Source organism: Apodemus sylvaticus, chromosome 10 (genome assembly GCF_947179515.1).
Source record: "Apodemus sylvaticus chromosome 10, mApoSyl1.1, whole genome shotgun sequence".
Classification (NCBI taxonomy): domain Eukaryota; kingdom Metazoa; phylum Chordata; class Mammalia; order Rodentia; family Muridae; genus Apodemus; species Apodemus sylvaticus.
Window position 1 is genome coordinate 55,857,753 of NC_067481.1, and position 11,661 is coordinate 55,869,413.

Sequence of the window (11,661 nt, forward strand, 5' to 3'; positions counted from 1 at the left end):
ATCCTGGAGGAGTGGACAGCTGCCACGTGAGGCATCCAGCCAAGTATTAGGAGGCTTCTGGAAGGAACTGACACTTGAGCGGGTCTTAAAGGACAAACAGTGGTTAACCTCTTGATGGATGGATTCTGGGATCAGAAAACCCAGCTGAGAAAGGTTGTGAGCAGATGAGTGAGGTTGTGGGGGGAGGGAGGAGGCAGGCAGAGGCAGAGGCAGAGGCAGAGGCAGAGGCAGAGGCAGAGGCAGAGGCAGAGGCAGAGGCAGAGGCAGAGGCAGAGACAGAGGCAGGAGACCCTACACAGGAGGAGTTAAAGGGTCTAGAGGTCCCACCACCTCTCACATCTGAGACCCCACCCTAAACAAATTTACACACCCACAGACCAGGTGTGTAAGGCCTTGTGTGCACACGTATACACACACACACACACACACACACACACACACACACACGCAGAAACAAACACCTGAATTAATCAGCTTGGAAAGAGAAAAGGCTATTTTAGCTCACATTTCTAAAGGTTTCAGCCACAGTTGGCTTTGGGCTTGGGGTGTGGGATCTGACAGTAGAACCGTGTGCTGGAGCATGTAGTTCATCTCAAGGAGGTCAAGAAGGAAAAAGAGGAGAGGAAAGGAGCTGGGATGTTCTTGTTCCCGTAGGTGGCCTGTCTTCAAATGACCTAAAGATGTCCCCTTTCATGGAACCTCCAGTTCGGTGAATCCCAATCGTATTTCCCTGGGAACCAAGCCTTTATCCATGTGATAAGTTATTTCTCCGTCTGTGAAATGAGCTAATTCAAACCAGATTAGATTAGATTAAACTCTGGTTTATTGGAAATCTGGTCTCCAGCAGGCAAGTTCTTTAGCTCCAAAGGGAGGCGGCCAGGAAAAAGGGAGAGAGAGAGAAGATAGGGAAGGGAGAGGAAGAAAGGATGTGTGAGCAAAGGAAGGAAGAGAGCAGGGAGACCAAAATGTCCGGATTGCATTGGGAAGAGCCTTTGGGGAAGGGCGCCCCAGCCCCTAGACTGGAAAGTTTATGGTTGGGGGGCAGGGATGCCAGGTGGGGACTGAGGCATGCTGGGAGAACCTGGAGGCCAGGTCGGCTTTGGTTTGTAAAACATGCACCTCAGCCCCTTCTCCGGCCTCTAAAACCAAACCTCTGCGAACCTTTAATGCAAAGACCTTGTAGACCTTTAAAGACTCAATCATAGCACATACGAAACAGAAAGTTCTAGAAATTCTGCTTGTTTGGAGAGTAACTGAAGCTGAGATTCCCTATAGAGTACAAGACAGTTGAGCGGCAGATGGGAAGGTGGGACCAGCTAGAGCTGTTCGTAGAAGGCAGCGATGAGCGGTAGTGAGCATGGTGGGCACCGAGGCCCCTGCACTATTCTCTCTGCGTTGGGATGTTCACAAACTTCTGCAACAGAAAGAAAAGAACAGAAACAACGAAGACACGTACCAGAAGGTGCTGCACACGTCTCCCTGCTCCGCCCAGTTAGAGTGGAAGCACACAGAGATGGCAGTCAGGTTGCAGCCAGAGGGTTTAATATGGTGGCGTCTCTCTTAGGATCTGTTTTGAACACGTGACGTGGCAGAAACCCATTTTGCTGAATAGCTGCGACAAACGTGATAAGGCTGTCTCTTTGGTTATATGCCTTTTGATATATTTTGATATTGGTTACTATTAGCCTTGAGAGACAAATTGGTGTGTGTTTCCTCTTGCTCTATTTTCTGAAGGAATTTGGCTGATACGGGTGTTATTTCCTCCTCTGGTGTTTGAGAGAATTCACCAGGGAAACGGTTTTGCTTAGAGATTTCTTCCTTTTCTAAACAGTGTTATTGAGATATCATTGACAATAAAATTAGATATATTTAGTGTCAACAATGATGTTTTGGTGTCATACATCCTAATAACCCTCACAACCCAGATAATTAACATAGCTGTATTTTCTAATAGTTACTGTGGGTATGTGCGTGTGAGAGAGATTTAAGAGCTATCTTGTTGGTAAGGCTGGGGAGATGGCTCTGTGGGTAAAGTGCTGGCTGTACAAGCTTCAGACCTTGTACTCAGTTCTCCAGCACCCACAAAAAAAGCAGGGCACAGCAGGGTACTGCCCAGGGGGATGGAGACAGGCAGCTCCCAGGAGCTCACTGGCCAATAAGCCAAATCAGCAAGTTCCAGGCGTAGTGAGAGAGCTTGTCTCAAAAAATAAGGGAGAAAAGTTATTGAGAGAGACTCCTGATATCAACACACACACACACACACACACACACACACACACACACACACACCACGTGAGCTATTTCCTTTGAGTGTGATAATGAAGTCAATGTCCCCAATAGAAAAGATTATTAAAATCTATATTTACCTTGTGTTAATTTTGATAATTTTTACTTTGTTAAGCAATTTGCCCATCCCATCAGTTACTAGATTTATTGGCATAAAGTTAAAGATAATGCTTTATCCTTTTACTGTTTTTAGTCTCTGAGTCAATATCTCTTCCATCATTCTTTAATCTTGCCCTGGGGAGTGGCTCTCAGGACACAGAAGAAGAAGGAGGAGCCAGAGCAAAACTAAGATGGAGGGTAACATCACAAGGCTGGGAAGTGGGCCAGGCCAGCATAGTCCAGTTAGACTAGGCCAGAATCTGCCCAGTTATTATGGCTAGAGCTTATTAATAAGTATAAAGGTCTCCATGTTATTGTTTAGGAACAGAAGTGGGTGTAGACAAACCCGTACTTATACACACTTCCTAATTCTCAAAGATTTACTCTTGTCAGTAGTTTCCCCCTTCTGTCTACTTATGGTTTCTCTGCCCTTTTTTTCTTTCTAGCTTTTGTTTGTTTGTTTTTGAGACAAGGTCTTCCTACGTGGCCCAGGCTAGCCTCAAAGTTGTGATCCTCCTGCCTCTGCCTCCTGAGTGGCAACATTCCTTTGACTTGGACACAGCCTCCCTTACTGGCTTGGAACTCACCAAGTATGTTAGTCTGACCTGCCAGTCAAGCCCAGGGACCCATCTGTCTCCACCCCTTGGCGCAGGGAATCACATGGGTTCTGAAGATTGAACCCAGGTGGTAATGCTTGCAAGATAAGAAAGCACTTGACCAGCTAGTGCCTCAGTCTGTCTTCTAGTCATCCCTCTATAGTACTGAAAATTCAAGTCATCCCTCTTCAGTAAACTGTTTTCTTCTTTTATCTGTGTGCTACAAAATTTGACAGTTTGTATTTGCCGTCACCATTTACTTTAAAAATATATTTGGACTTCTACTTCTCTCTCTCTCTCTCTCTCTCTCTCTCTCACACACACACACACACACACATACACACGCATACAAAGTTTGACAGCTTGTATTTGCCATCACCATTTACTTTAAAAATATATTTGGGCTTCTACTTCTCTCTCTCTCTTTCTCTCTCTCCCCCCCTCTCTCTCTCTCTTTATTTAAATGCCATGGCACATGTGTGAGGGTCAGCGGGCAACTTCTAGGAATCTGTTCTCTCCTTCTACCAGGTGGGTCCCGGGGATTGAACTCAACTCATCAGGCTTGGCAGCAAGCACCTTTCTTTACCCATGGCTAGTCCATGGGTTCTTCTTCTATCCATGGATTATTTAGAAGTATCAGCTTAACTTCCAAATATTTGAGCTCTGATAGATATCTTACTGTGATTGGTTTCATAATTTCATTGCTGCTAGAGAGCATCTCAGCAAGCTGAAATGCCCTAAGAACTATGACTCAACATGTTCTATCTTGTCGAACATACAATGGGTAGTTGGACTGTTTTGCAAATGTCAATTGGGTCAAGGGGCTAATATAATTGTTCAGATAGATCCTTTATGTTTGTACTAGTTTTTCTTTTCCTTTTAAAAAGTTTTTATTAAAATTAAAAAAATATTTTTTGAGACAGGGTTTTATTATGTAGCCATGGCTGGCCTGAAACTCACTATGTAGAACAGACTAGCCTTGAACTCACAGACATCCACCTGCCTCTCAGGTGCTAGGAGTTAAGACATTACCACTCCACCCTTAAATTTTTTTCCTATGTTTTTTTATTTTATTTTATTTTTTAATTATTTATTTGGTTTTTTGAATTTGATTTTTTCGAGACAGGGTTTCTTTGTATAGCTCTGGCTGTCCTGGAACTCACTCTGTAGACCAGGCTGGCCTCGAACTCAGAAATCTACCTGCCTCTGCCTCCCAGAGTTATTTTATTTTTCAAATAACGTTTTACCAGATTTTCTTTCCTCTTAAAAATTTGCTTATTATTTTATGTATGTATACACGTATCTGCATGAATTTATATGCACCACTTATATGCAGTGTCCAACGAAGCCAGAAGAGATCATCAGGTCCTTTGGAAATGGAGTTACAGAGATTGTGTGCTGCCGTGTAAATTCTGGGAACTGAATGTGGGTTCTTTGCAAGAGCAACCCATGCTCTTAACCACTGAACCACTTTTCCATCCCTTATTCTCATTTTTAAGTGTGTGTGTGTGTGTGTGTGTGTGTGTGTGTGTGGTGTATATGTATATAGTTGCTCATAAAGCCAGAAGAGGGCATCAGATTCCCTGGAGCAGGAGTTACAGGTGGGCGTAAGTTTGCCAGAGGGAGGTGTCTGAACTCCAGTCCTCTACAAGAGCTGTATGTGTTCTTAATTGATGAGTCATCTCCCTAGCCTCTGGTTTTTCTTAAGAATGGCATACACTAGTGGAACTTGATTAGTGTAGGCCTCGATTTTGTATCTTTAGTTTTGAGTTTCTAAGCTTTAGGCTCAAGTCTGACCATCTACTCTGCATCTCAAGTATCTCGAAGACACCTTAAGCTGAGTGTTTTAGAGTATCACTCATAGTCTCCCCAGAAAACTGATGCTTTTCCTAAAATTGTTCATCTTGGTGGGTGACAACTCTGCCACCCATGCAGCCTCCTGAACTCCAAACGTCACTCCTCAGACTTTATCTTACCATCTCTTCTAACTGCAGTCTGAGCTCAGTAGATTTCAGTCTGTCCAGTAATCTCCATCCACCCACCTATCTACACCATTGCTGCCATTGCCCAGGTTCACAATACCAGCATCCCTTACCTAGGGATCTGCATGGGCCCTTGACCATCTCCTCCACTTGACTGGGCTCCTTTTCCTATTGGTCTCTTAATAGCCAGGAGAAAGTTGCTTTGTGCTCACTCAGTATCTGTCTATATAACATCATGCATGCAATAGCTTCTCTTATTCTTCAGATAACGATGTAACTCTTTCTGTGACCCTGAGGAGCCCCTGTACTCTGGCCCAACCTGCAGTCTCCCCTCCCCTACTGTGATTTAGCCACATTTTCTGTCTTCCACCACAGGGTCATTGCACATGCTGCTGGCCCTAAATGAGATGTGCCCCTTTTCTTTTCTTTTCTTTTCTTTTCTTTTCTTTTCTTTTCTTTTCTTTTCTTTTCTTTCTTCTTCTTCCTTTTTTTTTTTTAAGATTTACTTATTTATTATATATAAGTACATTGTCAGACATCATAGGAGGGCATCAGATCTCTACGGATGGCTGTGTGCCACCTTGTGGGTGCTGGGATTTGAACTCAGGACCTTTGGAAGAGCAGGCAGTGCTCTTAGCAGCTGAGCCCCTCCTCCTCCTTCTCTTCCTCCTCTTCCTCCTCCTCCTCCCCCTCCTCTTCCTCCTCCTCCTCCTTTTTATTCTTTTGAGACAGGGTTTCTCTGTATAGCCCTGGCTGTCCTGAAACTCACTCCGTAGACCAGGCTGTCCTAGAACTCAGAAATCTGCCTGCCTCTGCCTCCCAAGTGCTGTGATTAAAGGTGTGCGCCACCACTGCCCAGAACCCCCTTTTCTTTCTGATGTTGTCTCCTTGTCTCTTTCCAGGGAGCATTTCCACTAACCTTCGCTTGGGTCCTCTGAGAAGTAGACACTAAATGGAATTGGATGCAAAAACCGGTGGGGGAAAGTGTCATAAGGATAAAGGGAGCCTGTGGGTGTGGTACCCATGGGAGCAGGAAACAGGAAATGAAGGAAGACTGAGTGGGCCAATCACATTAACAGAGGGCCCAAGAGAAATGACTACTCACTGAAACAGCTGTATCAGGCAGGGGTGGCCAGCTGCAGTGTCCCAGGGCTAAGTCACCAGCCCAGAGCACCCAGGCCTTCGTCATGTATCTTAAGGCATGTTAGGGAGGTTGTCGGAAAATCACATCTCTTGAAGGGACATGTGAGTACGTATGCACTGCCACAAGACCGTGCTTACTTGGTTTATAAATCATACCACTCACAAACATTATTGTTTTGTTGAGAGTTGGGTCTTTCTGTGTAGCCATGGCTGGCCTTGATCTTGCTATACAGACCTGGCTGACCTCAAACTCACAGAATTCTGCTTGCCTCTGAGTTCGGGGATTTAAGGAGTCTGCCATCACACCTAACATAAGCATTCATTCTATTGAAGGACTGCTTCTCCTTAAGAACAGAGTCCATGGACACACCCACCACTGTGCTTCCTGACCAACAGCAGTTTGTTCAACATTTGCTTGTTAGAGCAGCAGTTCTCAATCTGCAGGCCACGACTCCTTTGTGGGGTTTGAACAACCCTTTCTCAGGGGTCGCCTAAGACCATTTGAAAACACAGATCGTTACATTACAATCCATAACAGTAGCAAAATTATAGTTATGAAGTAGCAATGAAAATAATTTTACGGTTGGTAGTCATTCCAACATGAGTTACTGTGTTAAAGGGTCACAGTGTTAGGAAGGATTGGAACCATTTTGTTAGAGAAATAAAGAGAGAAAGTGAGTAGAATTAAATCCAGCGTTTGGAGTCCCTAATTTGAATTCTCAAAACTTGATGGTTTAGCTCACCTTCTCCCCAAACCATGGACTGTCAGTCATCCAGCAGACTGGGTGCCTAAAGCTGATGTCCACACTGTCTGGTCAGTTCTGTTGGGGACGGGAATCTGGGCAACAATAGATTTCTCTAGAATGGTTATCTCCGAAGCCACGCAGTCTTTGTGCATCTTGTCTTGTGCATCTTGTTGAGGGGATTGTGCCTTGTCACCTGATTTACAGCTTAGAGCTGTAAGGCACACATACATATAGGCAAAAAAAAAAAAAAAAAAAAAAAAAAACAACCCATAAAATAAAAAGTTAAGTTTTCAAAAGTGTGGCAGCTCAGTGGACCAAGGCGCTTGCTCCCAAGCCGATGACTGGAGGTCCATCTCTGGGCCCCACACGGTGAAAGGAGAGAAGAGAAACCTGAACGCTCGGACCTTCACAAGATTGTCTTCTGGCTTCCACACATGTGCTGTGGCACACCTCTGGTGTGGCATGTGTGTGCATTACATATAAATACACATGTACGCATATACACACATATGATAAACAAATAAATATAATAAAAATTAAGGAAATAGTACAGATGTCCAAGTGTCCCTCTGATGAATAAATTGTCCCCAGTTATGAGTCTGTTGAATTTAGGTCCTGGTTCTTCCTCCCAGCCCCATGCTCCCAGAAATAAGACTTGGACTCAAACTCAAAATATGTTTTCTATACCTTGGCCATAGATCATAACTAAAAATCACCCATCTGCTTTAACCTACATTCTGCCATGAGTTTGGTTACTTATACTCAGGTACCAAGCGTCCATCTCGTTACATCTTCCGGGCAAGCGAATCTCCTACCTCACTCTGTCACAGAATTCTTTTTGTCTTCCGGATGTCCCAACTTCTATTCTACTCTTTCCTATAAGTCGTAGGTTTTTTGATTGACAGGTGATGCATTCATACAATACATAAGCTATTCTCTCTGCATAGGTCCTTACACTTTGAGTTGTCTAGTCTCTCCTCTGGCACCCTCTTGTTTCCACCTCTCACTTAGAAACCCACCCTTTGTCGCATTTTCCCTGAGGTGTCTTGTCTAGCACAGGGGTGACCCTTCCAAGCAGGTGGCTTCTTCATGGAACTGACTAACATGGATGGAAAGTATAGATAGCATAGGGTAAGGACCATGAGCTCTAGATTCGGACTAGACTTGAGTTCAAATCCCTGTTCCTGCAGTTCAAAGCTCCAGCCCTCCAGACAAGTCATTCAACTTTCAGCAGACTTGAATTCTCATCTGCCATGTGGAATTAACAAAGGAGTGACATGAAACGGGTTGCCATGTGAAGATTGAATGCAGTGTCTCTAGTAGCGGCTGTGGGCTCAAGTCACGTTAGTCTGTTAATGGCTCTGAGAATCCTCAAGTCAACAAACCAGTTTTCCCCAAACAGACTTGGCAATAGGTTTCTGAAGCACTTGCCTCACATGGGGTTCTGGTGCTCCTAAGACAGCAATGTGGGGAGTACGGCTCTGGGAACGTTGCTTTTATCTTGAGAGCCTTGAGTACCTTCAAAACTACCACAAATGAGACCCAGATGGCTTTGGCCTCCTGTGGAATCATTCTGAGTCTGGGGGTTACATCTCCAGAGCTCACTGAAAAGTGCTGGAACTCCCTGAATGTTTGTGACCATGTGCTCATCGGGGCTGTTGCAGAAGACTCCACAGAGCCTTCATGCTAAAGGAGCCTTTCTCTAGTGAAGTCTGGCTGTGATCAAAGAGGTAGGGGCAGCTTAGAGGGCGCATAAGAGAAGTACATTTCATGGTAGATGCCCGTTCATTCTACTCTTCATGGTAACAGTAGGCAAATGAGCCAGCTGGAAAGGCCAGTGACTTTTCCAAGGAGATACAGAGTAGAGGGGCTGAGCCTGGCATGTAGAATCCATTTCTGGTCTTTTCCTGGACACTCAGTAGTTAGAACTGAGCATCTGGAGAAACACCTGGTGGAGTCTGGAAGGTTCCTCGCCTCTTAGCACCTCTCCTGACTTGGCCATGTGAAGCAAGGTACCGGCAAGATTGTGGTTGAAGGTCAGGGGTTAATGGGCCCGAGTCCAGATGGTAAGCAGCTGGGCTGAGGCACAAACCAAAGTCTGCTTCCTCTTCTTTCTGGGGATTCCAGGGATAAGATGCCAGGGAAAGGACTTAGAACAGATGGAAGGGAGACCAGAAGGAATTTGGAGTGGAACCAAGGAGCCAGGTCTTAGAAGTGTTTTGTGCTCAGAGGGAACATTATTTACCAGAAAAGAACAGGCACAGGGTCCTAGCAAGGTAGATGGTGGGTTCTGGTTCCTAGTTCCTGGATGTGACAGATCATACCAATCCAGGTTTCTAAGACAACCAGGAACCAAATAGGAGCCACATCAGTAATGATAAGAACTAGCTGCTGGAGCCCCAGCCAACCCAGACAAGTTGAGCTCAAAGATCAGAAGTTTTGAGGCCAATTCTAAATTTAGAGTCCAATTTCTGAAGGAGCCAAAATGAGCTCTCCTAGCATGAAGTGTGTCATAAGAATAGGAGATACAAGCCCCAGAGAGCAACTAGCAGAGAGGGAAAGGGAGTGGGAGAGGGAGAGGGGATGGGGGTAGGGGTGGGGGTGGGGTGGGGGACTCATTTGCAGCCAGAGAAACTAGTAAAAAAAAAAAAACAAGACCAACTAGGCTTCTTCCTTTCTTCCTTTTCTTTCCTTTACAATCCAAAGCAAGCACTTTGAAGGAATTGTGTGTTACACCCGTTACACCCTCTGTTCTCTCACCCCTGCTGCTGTCATACTGGAAAGACATTCAGGGCACTTCTGTGTGTTAAGCTGAGGAGGAGGTGAGAGGTTAGCTTTCATCTCTTCCTTTACACTCAGCCCCCAACTAACGCGCCACGGGCCAAGGCTCGCTCCCTTCTGAGAGGACAGTTCACGGCAGGAAGGGTGCACAAAACCCTCCTCAGTGGGTACTTTCTTAGCTCAAACCAGCTCGGGGGACTGACCTTCTAATGGCTGATCTACATTGCACACTAGACTGCAGAATCCCGTAAGTGATTGCGGAGGCCCATCTCTGGGTGTGTTTGAAAAAGTGTTCCCTGAGAGGATTAGTGAGAGGGGAAGTCTCGTCCTGGTCCTGAATGCGAGTCACACCATCTCCTGGACTAGAGGTCAGGGGACAGAGTTAAAGGAGAGAGCAGAAGCCAGCTGAGCATCGGTCCAGCTTCTCTCTGCCTCCTACCCATGAACGAGGTAGAGTTACCTCTGCATCTGCTCCTGCCACAGCACTATTTTACCCAAGAGCACAGGATCAAACAGTTTCAGGTGTCTCGACATCCTGAGCCAAAATAAATCTCTCCTCCCTTTGGTTGTTTATTGGCCTTAGGCTGCTGATCGGTTTTGGTCCCAGCAATGAGAAATGTTCATTTCTACAGGTGCCAACAGCATGCTGAAGCTGATGTGTCCAGAAAAAAAAGTTACAGTAGGGACTGGAGAGATGGCTCAGTGGTTAAGAGCACTGACTGCTCTTCCAGAGGAACTGAGTTCAAATTCCCAGCAATCACATGGTGGCTCAGAACCATCTGCAATGTATGAAGAGAGTAACAACATACTCATATGTTGGAACCCAGCTGGAGTCTAACCTGGGTTATATTCATTCATTCATTCATTCTCTCTCTCTCTCTCTCTCTCTCTCTCTCTCTCTCTCTCTCTCTCTCATTTTTATGTTATGTATATGGGGGTTTTGCCTACATAGCATGTACATGCCTAGTACCTGCAGAGACCAGAAAAGGGTCCTGGAGCTCCTGGAGTCACAAGCAGTTGTGAGCTGCGGTGTGAGCTCTGGAAACCAAACCTGAGTTCTTTGGAAGAGTAGCAGGTGCTCTTAACTACTTCCCTTCTCTCAGCCCCTCCCCTACGCACTTTCTAACATCTTGTCTGTCTACCTGTCTTTGCCATGACTGCTGAGAGAGCTTGGACAGTTAACTTCTGAGGGCTAATTTTTTTCTATAAGACATCGAGCCGGTTAGATGCACTCCTGTGATGCTTCTTGTGTTTCTAGCTTCCTTTGTCCTCACACGTGCTATCTAGGCCAGGCCTTTCCGAACCCTCATTATCAGGTGACTTCCATTCATCTGGAGCACACAGAGATGTGTGGTCTCCTAAAGTATAGCTCTGACAAAGTCCTTGCCAAAAGTCTTTCATTGCTCCTCATTTGCCTGTCTGGCTTGGGTCCTAGAACCCTAACCTTTAGATTCAGGTACAGGAAAGCTGGAATCAGAATGCTTATGATGTACAGCATGGAAGGGGTTGTCTAGTCTCTGTTGGAGGTCTCTGTAGGGGAACAGTTTCAGCCCATAAACAACCCCGGTGGAGAAAAGGGCAGTCACTAGTCTAGGCACACACTGATCACCACTTGGACTCAGACTCATCAGGAAAGCTCTGCCCTCCCTCTGGAGCCTTATCTGGATAAGGCTTTGTCATGCCCAGGAGATGGAGGCGTTGATGTGGCCAGGCTGAGTTCCCTACCTCTCTGCTTACAACACCTAGTAGTTTACTTCGGTGTTTGTCTTAGAGTTTTACTGCTGTGAACAGATATCATGACCAAAGCAACTCTTATAAAGACAACATCTAATTGGGGCCTGCCTACAGGTTCAGAGGTTCAGTCCCTTATCATCAAGGCAGGAATGTGGCAACATCCAGGCAGACGTGGTGGAGGAGGAGCTCAGAGTACTACAGCTTCATCTGAAGGCTGCTAGCAGAATCCTGGCTTCCAGGCAGCTAGGATGAGGGTCTTAGAGCCCGAACACACAGTGACACACCTAATCCAAC